At 38.7% G+C, this 14,813-nt stretch overlaps 1 protein-coding gene across 1 annotated transcript in view; it reads right to left on the bottom strand.

Annotated features, from left to right (window-relative positions):
* The window catches only part of LOC122810640 (extracellular calcium-sensing receptor-like), a 121,482-nt gene that overhangs the window by 66,003 nt on the left and 40,666 nt on the right, over positions 1 to 14,813 (bottom strand). The window lies entirely within an intron of this gene.

The following is a 14,813-nucleotide window of genomic DNA, read 5'->3' as shown; positions in this document are numbered from 1 at the left end:
ATCAGATGGCAGGGGTGCCATTGATTCTCTCATTTTAGAAGGAAGAGAGCTGCTATGGCAACTAAGATTGGATGCCTGCCACCACCCGGGTATCAGCAATAGGTTGTTTATTTTTTGCATATTGAGATTAAAGAGCATCATGAGATAGGGCGTAGCATTATTTATTCTATTTCATTTTATTGTTGTTTTCACTTTATTTTAATTTAATCAGTACTAGGGATTATATATTTATTGTTCAATAGAATACTATTAGATTTAACTAGTGGGATATCATGGACTCACATGTTGCGATTTGTTTATAATGATTTTTAATTATATCTTTTTATTTCAAGCAGAAATAAGATATACTGTATTTAGTACGAGGGAATCATGTTTCGTGCTTTTTCATACTTTTTTATACAGTGGTATTCCAATGTTTTTTCTAAATATTTCTAGCGTTTTTATACATTGTTAATTTGTTTTATTGCTTTAATCATTATGAAAGGGTATTTAAATGAATGGTGTTTTAAGTGACGTTGTTTCCGTTTTCATGCTTTCAGTGTTTCTGAGGAAGCTGGTGAATTTTAAACTGACGAAAAGCTCGCAAAGAAGCTTAAGTTCATTAATAAAGTCTGTTATTCCAGTGTTATTGGTCTCTTTACTGGATGTTTTTAAGGAGCGAAGGAGTGTAGTTTCCTTATTTTGGTACAGAGTTTGTGCAAGTACTTGGTTCTTTGGAATAGGTTGCCAATTCATGTGAAGCAGAGCACCTCTAAGACACTGTTCAAAAGGAACCTGGGCGAGTGGATGGGGCACTGTAAATTATTACCGGGAATAGCATCCACAACTCTCCTGGACATGGGCAGTCATTACTAAATACAATCCTGGGTATTGTCTACAGTATCCATGGTATTACTTTGGGATGAAACAGGCTTGAAACAACCTCCAGGTCAATAGCCTTGTAACCTCCTATGATCCTGTATATAAGCTTTTGGCTGCATCTACACCTTCCAAGCAACTGGTGGCAAAACATGTTGAGAGGAAAAGAGGACTTGTAGATTTAAAATGTAACGAAACATTTTGTGAGATGTTCACATTTGAATATGCCTATTGAATTAATAATCTATACTTAACTTTGAGTTGTATGAGGGCTATATTCTGTCTTTATTTCCTTTGACCTATTTTGGCTCAAGCTTTTTTACTAAATGGTTAACGTCGTAATTGTGCATGAAAGAGGGGATGGGTTAGGAAGCCAGATCATGCTTGGTGTGAGTATTTTTGTTGGGCCAACAGGACTCGAGAGTATGTGTGTGTGTGTGTGTGTGTGTGTGTGTGTGTGTGTGTGTGTGTGTGTGTGTTTGTGTGTGTCTGTGTGTGTGTGTGTGTCTGTGAGGCCTTTGCGATGTGAGTCCACCCATTCTAATAACATTTATTAGAGATGAGATCATATCTCCAAAATTGGTGGTCACAATATTTCATATAAATAAATAAATAAATATAATATGTTATATATAACAAATATCCTCAGCACTCTTTCTAGATCTATCCAAGGCTTTTGACATGGTTGACCACAAAATGCTTATAAATACCTTGAAGGCCTTCTCCTTAAACAACCATGCACTCCAATGGTTTCAATCCTACCTGCATGGCAGGCAACAAGCAGTCCTATGGCAGGACAAGCTATCATCTCACCTACTCATCACATTAGGAGTCCCTCAGAGCTCAATACCAGGACCCCTTCTTTTCTCCATCTTTATCAACGACCTTCATTCCATCATCCCAGATGCTGCCTGCATTCAATATGCGGATGACTCCACCTTGATTTGTTCTGACACCTCACCAGCTACTTTATTCACATTAACCCAAAATACCCGCAATACAGTGGAAAATGTCTCTCCAATCAACATCTAATCCTAAACCCCAACAAAACTAAGTTGCTCCTCTTCTCCCCCCACATGCAGTCCCCCCTGCCATCCTTCAACATAACTGCAAACAATGGCACTATCATCTCCCCAGAAGCCCAAACTAAACTACTTGGTGTCATAGTTGATAACAACCTGAAGTTTGATGCACATATCAAACAGACTATGAAAACCATTAATAAAAACTTGGCTCTCTTTACAGAATTAAACCTTTCCTTACCCCACTTGCTAGAACTGCAATTGCCCATTACCATCTGCTATCAACTCTTCTCTATGCCTCACCTCTATTCTCCAACTTAAACAAAACAGATCTTAATAAACTATCATCCTACTATAATCACATTGCCAGATTTGCTACTGGCACAGCCTACCAGACACACCACTGTCACAACCTAAATCACCTAGGATGGCTTGAACTACCAAGCCTACTGCAGTTCAACCAGCTAATAGTGGTACATAAAGTCCTTTACCAACCAGAAAATACACCTGCACTAAAAAATATTATCAGCCCCTACACCTGCACCCGGCCATTGCGATCATCCACTAGACTCCTAGTTCAGACATACAAATTCAACTACTCAGCTGGGGACTCTCTGTTTGCCAACTCTTTTGAAAAAATGTGGAACAGACTCCCAGCTGAGAGAGAGAGAGAGAGAGAGAGAGAGAGAGCTATTGTAAACAGTTTATCTGGAAATGGCTGTTTCAGTGTTCAGGTTTCTAATATAGCTTCTGAAGCAATATTTGTTGAATATTATATATTGTCTATATGTGGGGGTTTGGTTCTGTGCCAGTGTGGACAGTTGCAGATTAAAGTAGTTTTTATCTTTTCTTGACTAGGTTAGTCCCACTAGGCCAGTAGCCCTTTTCCAGGGAGACCTACAGTAATATGTATACTACTAGGGGAAATACAGTCAGGGCATCAGTTATCAGTCCATACTTTTTTCAATAGGTGCCATAGGATCTTTTATAGCCACTGATATTATCACCAACTCAGGCAGATTGTTCCTCAGTTTAACATCTCATCCAAATGGCAACACCCCCTGGAGTGTAGAACCCCCTTATGCTGCACTAGTGTCAGCAATCCATCTACCTGGTGTGGGGATAGAACCCACAGCCTTCTACACCAAAGTTGAGTGCGCTACCTGTTGTGCCAGTTACACATGCATTTTTTTAATTTATATCAAAGTACCTTGCTTCAGTGTTTTGATGATTTGATAAGACAACAGACTTATCTGTGTGCAAAATGTCAATGGGCTTCATAGCCAGTAAAATGCAGATTTAGTCTTATTACCAGATACACACTTATCTAAATCCGAACATAGCGAGAGAGAGAAAGTGTACACCCACCCTCTGATCACAGGAATGTGTGGCAATATTAAGGTATTTAGGTCCCAAGAAGCCGATACTGGAAATTTTTGGAGATTAAAGACATAAAAAATTAAAATGAGTCTATCACCAGCCACACTATGGAAAGTGTTAAAAGGTTATATTCATTCACATCTAAAAATCTTTATAAAGAGAGAACTAAGAGGATGGGAATGGGATTTGGAGCCAACACTATGGAAAGTGTTAAAAGGTTATATTCATTCACATCTAAAAATCTTTATAAAGAGAGAACTAAGAGGATGGGAATGGGATTTGGAAGAGACTTAAGCCAGACTAAAGGTACTAGTAAAGCAACGGCAGAATGGAGAAGGGGCTAGGAATGCAAGAGACACATGCAGGTATTTAACTGGAAAAGTTAAGATGTCACTACTAAGCCTCGTCTCCCATGCAGTAACAAATGTGACATCAAGACTAAGGAATAATCAAACATATTAATTAATATCCATATAAAAAACACAGTCCAGACAGTAGTGAAGGGTTATAGGATAAAAAAGGTATTCTGTTTGAGTTACAGCTTTACCTACAAAAATTGTATAAAGCACAAACTGAAAGGGAACAGGTACATGTCAGGAGCACTTTCTAGATAAGCTGGAGGTATCAACTTTAATCAAACAGAAACAAATTTAAATTGTAAAGGCCAGAGAAGAAGAAAAAGAGTTTTAAAATCAGATCAAGAAAATGAAAAATAGAAAGTCATTAGAGCCAGATGGTCTGTTCAAAATTGTGTATGAATTTATGGATAGGGTTTTTTAAATGTATGTCATTGCACAGATAAGGGAAGCAAATCTCATGGTATGGAAATCAGCAGCCACAGTAATATTATTAAAAACAGGGGTGTAGCAAGCAAACTCCATGTTGTACTCACAAGCATTTAGTGCTTCCCCCCACATCTCTCAAAATGCCCCCCCCAAACACTTAAATGTAAATAGCATTTTCAGTTGATCTGTCTAAAACCAGGCAAACCCAGAAACTGGGATTCTATCACCCTCTAGCATTACTAAGTATTGGTTATAAGATATACATAGTGGATATGGGCCAATTATCTTAAGAAGGTGGTAGGGAAACTGATCAACGTTGACCAATGGTACCACCTGAGGAGTATGTTACATTTTCTTCAGAGTGTGGAATTCCATCCCCTTTCCTTGCCCTAGGCGCAGAGAGAGCCTTTAATAAATTGAAGTTGGACTATTTGATAAGCATTTTGGAAAAGTTTGGAATTTCTTGAATCTGGAGACAAATCTTATGCCCTGTATTATCCAGTAGAGGTTGGGCCACAGAACCACTCTCCATTTATGTGGAGAAGACACTACATCCTATACTGGATAGAGTAGTGACTGTGTTAAAAGATATTAAGGACTTTCTCAATGATCTTTACAACAAGATTAGTACATTTGATTGGAATAAGAGTTTGGTTTGTTTTTTGTAACTTTAGATGTCGCATCACTTTTTACGGTTATCCCAAATACAGTGGAAATCATAGCATTCTTATGAATGTTAAGATATAGGTTATTTGTACCCTGCTTGAATTGATATTAGAGAACAGTGTGTTTGTATTTGGCAATACATTTTATTTGCAGAGGACTGGTGTGGCTGTGGGCACAGCTTGTGCCAATAGCTACGCCAACCTTGTGCTAGCACAATGGAAGCTGAATCATGTTTTGAAGGACAATGTATTTTGTACACGTATTGTTTATTTTAAACATTTTGTTGATGATATTTTTGTTGTGGGATGGTACCCAAGAATTACTTTATGAGTTTGTTGATTTTTACATGCAACAATCTCATTTTTGAAATTTAGTTTTTAAAAGTTCTACTGATTCAATAGATTTTGTTGATATTACAATTAATAGAGACATGGTGTGTTTACTGTCAGCTAGGAGGGAAGTTAGGTTTTCACTTACTTATTCAGGTGATGTCAATATTATATGTGACATCATTAAGAAACATTGGGGTCTTTTACTTGCTAGCGATGAGTTGAAAGAAGTTTTAAGTCAAGTACCAAAATTTTCCTTCAGAAATAACTGTTCTTTGAATAGACAGCTATGGTATAGGAAACATAATGCAAATTTATTATCTTCACAACATAGGGGTACATTTCCATGTCAGAGGTGCAAAGTGCGTCAGTACATATATTCTGGTTATTGTTTTATTCATCCCACTTTCAATTATTCAATAGAATTTGCATTTTATGCAGACTGTACTAGTAAAAATTTGATTTATTATGCATATTGGGTCTGTTCTAGTATCTTTTATCATAGGAGGTTCATAGGATCATAGGAGGTTACTAAGCTATTGGCCCTGAGGCCTTATAAGCCTAGCCACGAGTTTAGCCCATGTTTAGACAAGTCAGCACCTGATGCCCCTGTCCAGCAGGCACACGGGTGGAATCCCAGGGTATATTTTCTGTTTCCCATCCAGTTATCCAGGTTGCTCCTAAAAAGGGTTACATAGGTACTCTGCTTGATGTGGAGAGGGAGTCTATTCCATAGATGGGGGAGTCTCTGGGACACAAATCTGTCCCGCCAACAAGTCTTGGTGATGTCACAGATCAGGTTGAGGCTGCGCATGTGGGTTGCTAGAGTTGAGCTGGCATTGAGAATATGCAGGAGTCCCATCAAGGTGGGGTCCATGATAGCCTTGTATGCCAGACAGAGGGCACCTCTGAGGAGTTTGTATGAAACTGAGTAGAGGGATAGGACTTTTAGCCTATCTGTGTATGGTAGAATTTTGAGGCCCTGGATTCTCCTAGTGAGGAACCTCTGTGGTCTGTCCAGCTGCTGCATGTGCTTTGCGAGGTACATGCCGAAAGGGGCATTGTACTCAATATTGGGCCTTATAAGGGAAGAATACAAGGATGTTATGACCTCCTTGTCCCTTGATGAGATACCCTTACTTATGAGGTGGGCCGTGTAGAAAGCTTTCCATACAACGAAAGCAACACGGTGGTAAAAAATCAGGTTGTATCAACCTGGGTGTCCAAATCTCTCACGACTGATTGTGTGCTTAGGACATTGTTATTAATGTGATAATTTGTGGGGACTGCACTCTCCCCAAAGGGGATGATGAATGCATTTTTTTAGTATTCAGCTTAAGGCCATGTTTATGCCACCAGTCATTTGTCTGAGTGAGACCCTCTTGGAGGATGTACTCATCACTGGGGGAATTGATGACAGCACCCAGCTTGCGGTCATCTGCAAACTTGGTCAGCCATAGCCCACTGGTTTTGGCCTGCACCTCAGAAAAGTATATCCCAAATAACAAAGGCCCCAAGACCGAACCCTGGGGTATGCCGCTTGTTATGGGTCTACTGCTTGAGGTGCCTTCCTCTATTTTGACTACATGGGTTCTATCAGTGAGCCAGTTTGCTACCCATCTGGTAACATATGGATTGATGCCTAGTTGAGAGAGTTTATCTATTATGCCTGAGTGGGGAATAGTGTCAAAGGCTTTGACCAGGTCATGGTAGGCGATGTGTACCATCTTCCCCTCATCCATGGCTTTGGAGACTGTCTCAAAGAAGTCAACCAAATTTCGCATACATGACCTGCCCTTGACAAAGCCAAACTGTGTGGGATCAAGTATTTGGAGGTTGCCAGTGTCCTTGTTAATGAGGTCTATGATAATCCATTCCATGGCCTTGCAGATCAGGCTAGTTAGGCTGATGGGTCTGTAATTTCCTGGATCAGTGGATGCTCCACCTTTGTGTAAAGGGATGACAGTGGCTGTCCTCAACTCAGCTGGGATGAAGCCAATACTTAGGCTTTGGTTGAATAGAGTGCCTAATGGTGCTGCAAGTTCCTGCTTGAGTTCATGTGGGATGCAGCCTGGGATGTTACTGGGTCCCATGAAGGCTGCATTTATTGCCTTTGAGAGAGCAGTGATGACCTGTTCCCTAGGTATAAGGGGAAGGGGGCAGGTACTGGGGATGTCCTGATTTACTGATGGGGGGACAGAGGGGTAAAGTTTTTGCTGAATCTGTCAGACAGCAAGTTTGCTATATCTACTGCATTTGTATATGTGGTGTCCTTGACTACCAGTTCTGAACGGATATAGGTGCTTCCTTTGAGGTTGCGGACATATGTGAAGAAGCCCTTATGATTGTCTCTAGTAGATGTGGCCAATTTGGACTCGAAGTTTGCTTTGGAGGATTTCACTAGTCTCTTATTTGCTTGTTCAAGCTAAGGAAACATTGCTTCCAATTGGACACCTGCTCCTTCTTGGTCTTGGACAGCATTTTTTTCCTTTTGTTATAGAGTTTATTTATATTTATTGCAGATGTCCACCAGACAGGTTTACTCTTCCTTGCGGAGGATGATTTAGTCCTGTCAGGTATTCCTGATTCCATGCATCTATATCAATGCTTGTATAGTGCATTGTTCTAGCTTTGGCTATTGGTTCCAGTTCCTATAGAGGGGGAGGGGCTGTGAAGCTGTTTATACTTTCCCTGAGGAGGGTGTAATCATCTCTGGAGATGTTTTTATGTTTGATTCTAGTTGGGGGCAGGTTGAGGGAGATAATGACTTCAAAAGTGACTGCTTTGTGGTCGGGTCTTAGCAGGGAGGATGATAGTATAGGGGTGCTGGAGTGGTTACTCATGTTGGTAAATAGCAAGTCCAAGATTTTATCACCTCTTGTAGGGGTATCGACCAGCTGTTCCAACGCATATGCATTGATAAAATCGAGGAATCTCTGGGGATTTGTGTTCTGGAATGAGTAGTTCTTCCAATCTATGTTTGGGAAGTTAAAGACACCCAGGATTAGGGTAAAAGGTTGAATCTTGATAGATTCAAATAGGTCCAAATAGGGGGATTGAGCATCTTGAGTCAGATTTGTGGGCCAGTAGCTAGCTATGATTTGAATAGAGGTTTTTTCAATGGTTAACTGCACCTGGAGTGTCTCCTGTGCATCATACTGTTTGTCCAGCCTGGAGGTGTGTATGTCTTTAATGTATATTGAAACTCCAGCTCCCTTGGCTTTACTGCCCACAGTTTTGGGGTCTGAATGCATGATAGGATGAGTAACCAGGTAAGGCTGGGGTGCTCTTTGCAGCTTTGAACAAGGTTTCTGTGACTGCACATTGTCAGCATTTTCTAGGGTTAGGAATGCTTGCAGTGAGTGCAGTTTCATGTTTAGACCCCTAGTGTTTAGCAGCATGATCTTTAATTTGTGTTTTGTTGAAATTTTGATGTTGGTAGTTTTAATCTCATCACTTTTCCTAAAAAAGGCACTATAGGGGTGGCAAGAGCCTTCACCAGAAGCCTGAAGCCCAGGTGAGACAAATGCAGGCCATCTCTGGCAAAGCATCATGGTCTGTCGATCATATCTTCCCAGGCTGTCAGGTACTGGATCCCCCTGGAATCACACCAGAAATTAAGCCAGTTGTTAAAGTCAGTCATTTTCTGTTTGTACTGAGGCATCATTCTGGGTGATGGCAGAATGCTGCTTAAAGCTTGGAACATACCTGCTTGGGACACATAATCAGCGAGCTCAATCATGTCTCTCTTCATATAGTCCAAAGAGGTATGTCTCAAGTCATTCACGCCAGCATGGAATATGACAGAGTCATAACAGCACCTGTTGTTGAGAAACTTGAGTGTGTATGTGATGTGGTGTATTCTGGCACCTGACAGACAACTAACCGTGACTTTCTCCTTATCCAGCCTGGTGAGAGACACATCTGTGTGTCTCACAATGGAGTCTCCTATGTCTAATATGTTGGGTTTATGGTGAAGCCTCAGTGGCTGTGAGGCAGAGGTGTATGGACTATGCATGGTATGTGGTGTGGAGGGCTGTGGAGATCACGTGTGTTTTTGCCTTGGAGGTCTCCTGTGTTTAGGTATGTTTATGTGGAGGACTTCCACATATGTAGGTGTGTGTTGTGTAGGTGTGGGTGGTGTTTGAGGTGTAGTGATTGTGTTCACAACATTTTTGGTGCCAGATACACTGGCTTGAGGGGGAGAGAGCTTGGACTCTAGGTTCATAATGTAATTGCATGTCTCACAAATTGTGTTCCTAGGTGGTAGTAGTAGATGGTTGTCCATGTACATGAAGCAGTCGCTACACTGTCTCAGGATGCCCATATCAACCAGACTGGCAGGAGAAACTGTATGCAATTGTCCATCCATATTTGTCAGAATCTGAGGGAGAAAGGCCAGGGAGAGTTAAGGGGTGGGCCTAAAGCCCAAATGCTTAAACCAAAAACTAAAAGCTTAGAATAATACTTAAGAATAACACTTAACAATTTAGATAGGCTATAAATAAGCAGTAATAAATGCAACAGAAAAGATGCAGTTGAACACTTTATAGAACAGGCAGCAAGTAGCAGGAAAATGCAAAGCAAGATGAAGTAACAGAGTAGTATGAAGAAACACAAATTAGAAAAATATAAGCAATTGAATAAAGTGTTTTTTTTATAAACTAAAAAAGGGAGAGAGCAGGAACAGAAGATAATTCAAGGTTAAGGGACTAAGGGGTTTGGCCTTCCCAAATGATCGCTGTATTAGGTAGAATGAGCTAAAGAGATGGGACTGGGAAGAGTGTCCCAGATCAAATTTACAGTAGGGACGGCCACTGCAAACCCCACCAATTTTAAGAACACAACAGCAATAGGCTGGGAGGGTGGGAGAAAAAAAGTTTCAACACAGAAAACAAAATTCTGCCAGCAAAAATATATAAATAATTCAGTCAAGCAAAAATAAAGACAGTGCAGAACTCTGAAGAGTTAAAGTGCCAAAAATATACTTATCAGCTCTATATTTCCAGATTATTTAAGAATCACTCTGTCAGAACACAAGGAGATTCTAGTAATGATATAAGAGAAAATTCTTGAACATGTGAACAATATTAGGAATAATAAGTCTGGCAATGAGTTGGACCAACATGTTTATGATTTTGGCAATAATCATAGGTTTAGTTTTTTTGTTTTAGAGGTTTTGTGTATGGATATTAGAGGGGGTAAGCTCAGAAATAAGACAGAAGTTAAAGGATGGATTTTAGAATTAAGAGCAAATAAATTCCCTGGTATTAATGGACATGTACCTTTAAAACTGGCCTTAAAAGCATGACCACTCCCCCATTGACATAAGCATTCATACAGAAATGTATTTGAAGTTTACTTCATAAACTATATATTTTTATAATTAGTTTCTATTTTAATAGTATAGATTTTTATATATATTGTATTGTTTTATTGTTATTTCTTGTGTGTTTGAACTACTCACTTTGTTTTTGCTTGAATTTATATTAATGTTACCATCATATGTGAGTGTTGTTTTGTTTTATGATGATTTTAGGCTTGTTATTTGAAGCATTTTTTATGTGCATTATGTAACTTTTTAATGAATATTATTAGGCAGCTAGTTACATCATTGTTACAGTAGCTTTCATTGGACTTTAGAAGTTTAAATGGACTCAGATTGCTTTGATTAGGTCTGATGAAGCAGTTTGTGTACTGTGAAAGCACTTACCTGTTACTATTTTCATATTTGTTTTATTCTGATATCTTTGATTAAAGTGTTAATATGCAGCTGTGGTGGTTGCAAACTCTGTTTTGAATATAAATGCAATGTTTTGACAATTAAATTAGGACATTATACTTCAGGCCCTAAGCATTTTGAGTGGAGTTAGCTTTTTCTATGGCACAGAATCCCTAGTGGTGGCTGTAAGAACAAATGTTAGAATTAAAAGGTAAAAGTAGGACAAATGCAGTAGACAGCAAGTCTCTGTGTGGATGACTTCCTGGTATTGCTTAGTGAATATGATTCTTCAACCTCATATTTTTGGACAGTGTTACAGGAATTTAGGTATGTAGCTGGTTATGAAATTAGTAAATGTAAGAAAGATGGTTCTCCTCTTTAATGATAGCCCTTCCAATTTCTTTAAGAAGTGTTTCCATTAGACTCAGGAGTGCACCAAATAAAGAATTTTGGGATAGAAATAGGGAAAATGGAACTGAGATTCAACAGGGCCTTTTTACTGGCCTTCTTAATTAACCTAAGGTTACTTTTAATAACTGGAAACAGTTGATGCTTCCTTTGCAGCAGCATATTTTGAGTAGGAAAATGTTTTTATTCACAAAATGTTTATATTGTCTGTTATAGTGTAGGCATATTGAGACAATTGGAGGAATTACTGTTACAGTTTAACAGTTTATCTGGTGGGACAAAGTCACACAAGTCACACTCGAGTGCCAATCATCACTGGTGATCAATTTATTGTGGAGGACTGGGGATTACCAAACATAATGAAATATGCAATGGCATCACAGTTGTTGGTATGTTTGCTATGGCAACATGATGAATGTGGTATATCATGGAAAAAGACATAATTGGAAAAGAGTTCACTGTCCTGGAGGCTGTGGAGGGCCTTTGAGAGATATAATGAATGTTTAATGGAGGAGATGCAAATTCCACAGTGACTATACTACAGCCTGGTGAGAAATACAAGCGTGGCTATGATCCTAAAGGATGGAGGTTCTTCTTTCAACATTTCTGTTATCAAAAGATTTATTGAATGTTACTTTTCTGATCTCAAAGGTTTGTGAGGAATGTGGTCTAAGATGTTACTTAAAATATAAGAGTGTGATGCAGTTATATAATCTCCTATCCTTGTGGTGTTTGATGGAGAAGTGGGCTGTTATTATGCATTGGTCGTGGTACTGTTATTATGCATTGGTCATTGTACTGTTACTGTGTTTTGGTCATAATATTGTTATTATACAACCATCATGGTACTGTTACTATGATTTGATCACAGCACTGTTATAACATTTTGGTCATGGTACTGTTATAATGCATTGCACATGGTACTGATACTATGGTCACGGTACTGTTATTATACATTGGTCACATTACTGTTACTATGATTTGCTCACTGTACTGTTGCTATGATTTGGTCACAGTACTGTTACTATGTTTTGGTCATGGTACTGTTATCATACATTACTCTTGGTACTGTTACTATGTTTTGGTCATAATACTATTACTATGATTTTTATCACAGTATTGTTACTATGTCTTGGAAGCTATACTGTTATTATGTATTGCTGACAGTACTGTTACTATGTTTCAGTCATGGCAGTATTATTATACATTGGACAAAGTACTGTTACTATGATTTGGTCATAGTACCATTACTATGCCTTGGTTGTGGTAATGTTATCATGTATTGCTAATGGTACTTTTACAATGTTTTGCTCATGGTGCTGTTATGTGTATTGTTCATGGTACTTATGTTTTATTCATGGCACTGTTATGCTTTGCTCACAGTACTGTTAATATATTTTGGTCCTGGTACTGTTATCATGAATTGTTCATGGCATTAATCTATGTTTTGGTCACAGTACTGTTATTATGCATTGCTCACTGTACTGTTACTATGATTTTGTCATGATACTGTTACTATGTTTTGGTCATAGTACTATTCTTATGCATTGGTCATGGTATTCCCATCATGCATTGCTAATGGTAGTGTAACTATGATATGATCATGGTGCTGTTATTATGCATTGTTCATGGCACTGATACTATGCATTGGCCATGGTACTGTTACTATGTTTTTTGTCATGGTACTGTTATACATTGCTCATGGTAGTGTTACTCTGTTTGGCCACTGTACTGTTATCATGCATTGCTCAAGGTACTGTTACTATATTTTGGTCATGTTACTGTTATTATGCATTGCTCATGCTCATAGTGATGCTGCTATGATTTGGTCTCGGTACTGTTACTAAGTCTTGGTCATAGTACTGCTGTGCATTGCTCATGGAATTATTATCTATATCTGTTGGCTATGGTACTGTTATCATGCATTGCTCATAGTACAGTTACTATGATTTGTTATGATACTGTTATGCATTGCTCACAGTACTGTTATTATGTTTTGGTCATGGTACTGTTATGCATTGCTCATGGTACTATTACTATATTTTGGTCATGTAATATTATCATGCAATGCTCATGGTAGCGTTTCTATGTTTTGGTCATGGTACTGTTATTATGCATTGGTCACAGTACTGTTACTATGATTTGGTCACAATACTGTTACTTTGATTTGGTCATGGCACTATCATGCATTGCTCATGTAACTGTTAGTATATATTGGTTATTTTACTGTTATCATGCATTGCTGACAGTACTATTACAATGTTTTGATTTTGGTACTGTTATCATGCATTGCTCTTGATACTGTTACTATGTTTTGGTCATCATATTGTTATCATGCATTGCTCATGGTACTATCATTATATTTTGGTCATTGAACTATTATTATGCGTTGGTCACAGTAGTTTTACTATGTTTTGGTCATGGTACCGTTATCGTGCATTGCATACAGCATTGTTACTATAATTTGTTGACACAGTGTTACTATCTTTTGGTCATGGTACTGTTATCATGCATCACTAATGGTACTGTTACTATGTTTTGGCCACCATGAAGAAGATCATTAATTTAAGTGGTTTTAAGACTTTTCAGGTGCACTGTTTATAGCTCAATCATTAATGCAGTGTTTTCTAGACTGACTACTCTGGCTGGTAGGATAATTTACAAGATACTGCAAGGTAAGCTGTCTTATTGCATTGCATAAGACAACACTTGCCCTGGTATCAGAATGAAGAATGAATTACCCAAGATGATGTCATTTGGTATATTTATATATGGGTGTATTAGTACTTGAACTGTGGCCAAAACCAGTGATGGGCTTGAACTGGGAGGAATACAAACCACACCAATTTCTATCACAGGTTTTTCCCAATTAAACTTTCATAAGCCAGATAGTTTGGGTCAGAGACAGTAGATGTGGGTGATGTTTTAATAATTTAATTTAAACTGGGTAATGTTTTAATAATGTAACATGAACTGACATTGACCTAAGTGATGTTTGACTAATTTGGCAAGAAGTGGCATTGACTTGAGTGATGTTTTAATAATCTGACATGAGACTGCTTAAGGAACTAGAAAAGGAACTCTTATCTCCTGCTCTTGAACAATGTCTCTAACTTTGAAACACTTAAAAGGTCACTCAACATTAGGGATGACACTATGGCTTTAGACACAATTCATTTTTGCTTTATATAACCTTCTCCTTGGGGGAGGAAGAAAGAAAAAGGCCCATCATACTGCTTGATTCAGGTATTTTGTATGGTCTACCCTCTTGTACCATGTACAACATGTTGGACTCCTCTGTTGGCTTGTCAGTAACTTCTGCTAGATAATAGATCACAGACCCCCCCCCCAGTAATGGGAGAGTACACCTCTGGTTGAATAACTCTCATGCTGATTTGTCTCATACCCAGGCATTATTGTTAAACCCCATTTGGCAGCAATCTAGTTAGGGGTCCAACCTCTCTACCAGTGGAGGTGGTCCAATGCAGGTTTTTAATGAAAGATCACACATTTCAGCTACAAGTCTGCTACTCACACAAAATAACTATTTAGCACACAAGGAGGTAGCTTGTCTGCTAATGCATCTTATCTCTCAAAATGCTCTAGCATTTCTTCTACATTTCTACCCTGTTAAAATTCTCAT

This window comes from Protopterus annectens, chromosome 9.part0 (assembly GCF_019279795.1).
Source record: "Protopterus annectens isolate FY-2018-M chromosome 9.part0, PAN1.0, whole genome shotgun sequence".
In the NCBI taxonomy this organism is placed as follows: Eukaryota; Metazoa; Chordata; order Ceratodontiformes; family Protopteridae; genus Protopterus; species Protopterus annectens.
This window is presented reverse-complemented; position numbering and strand designations above follow the sequence as displayed.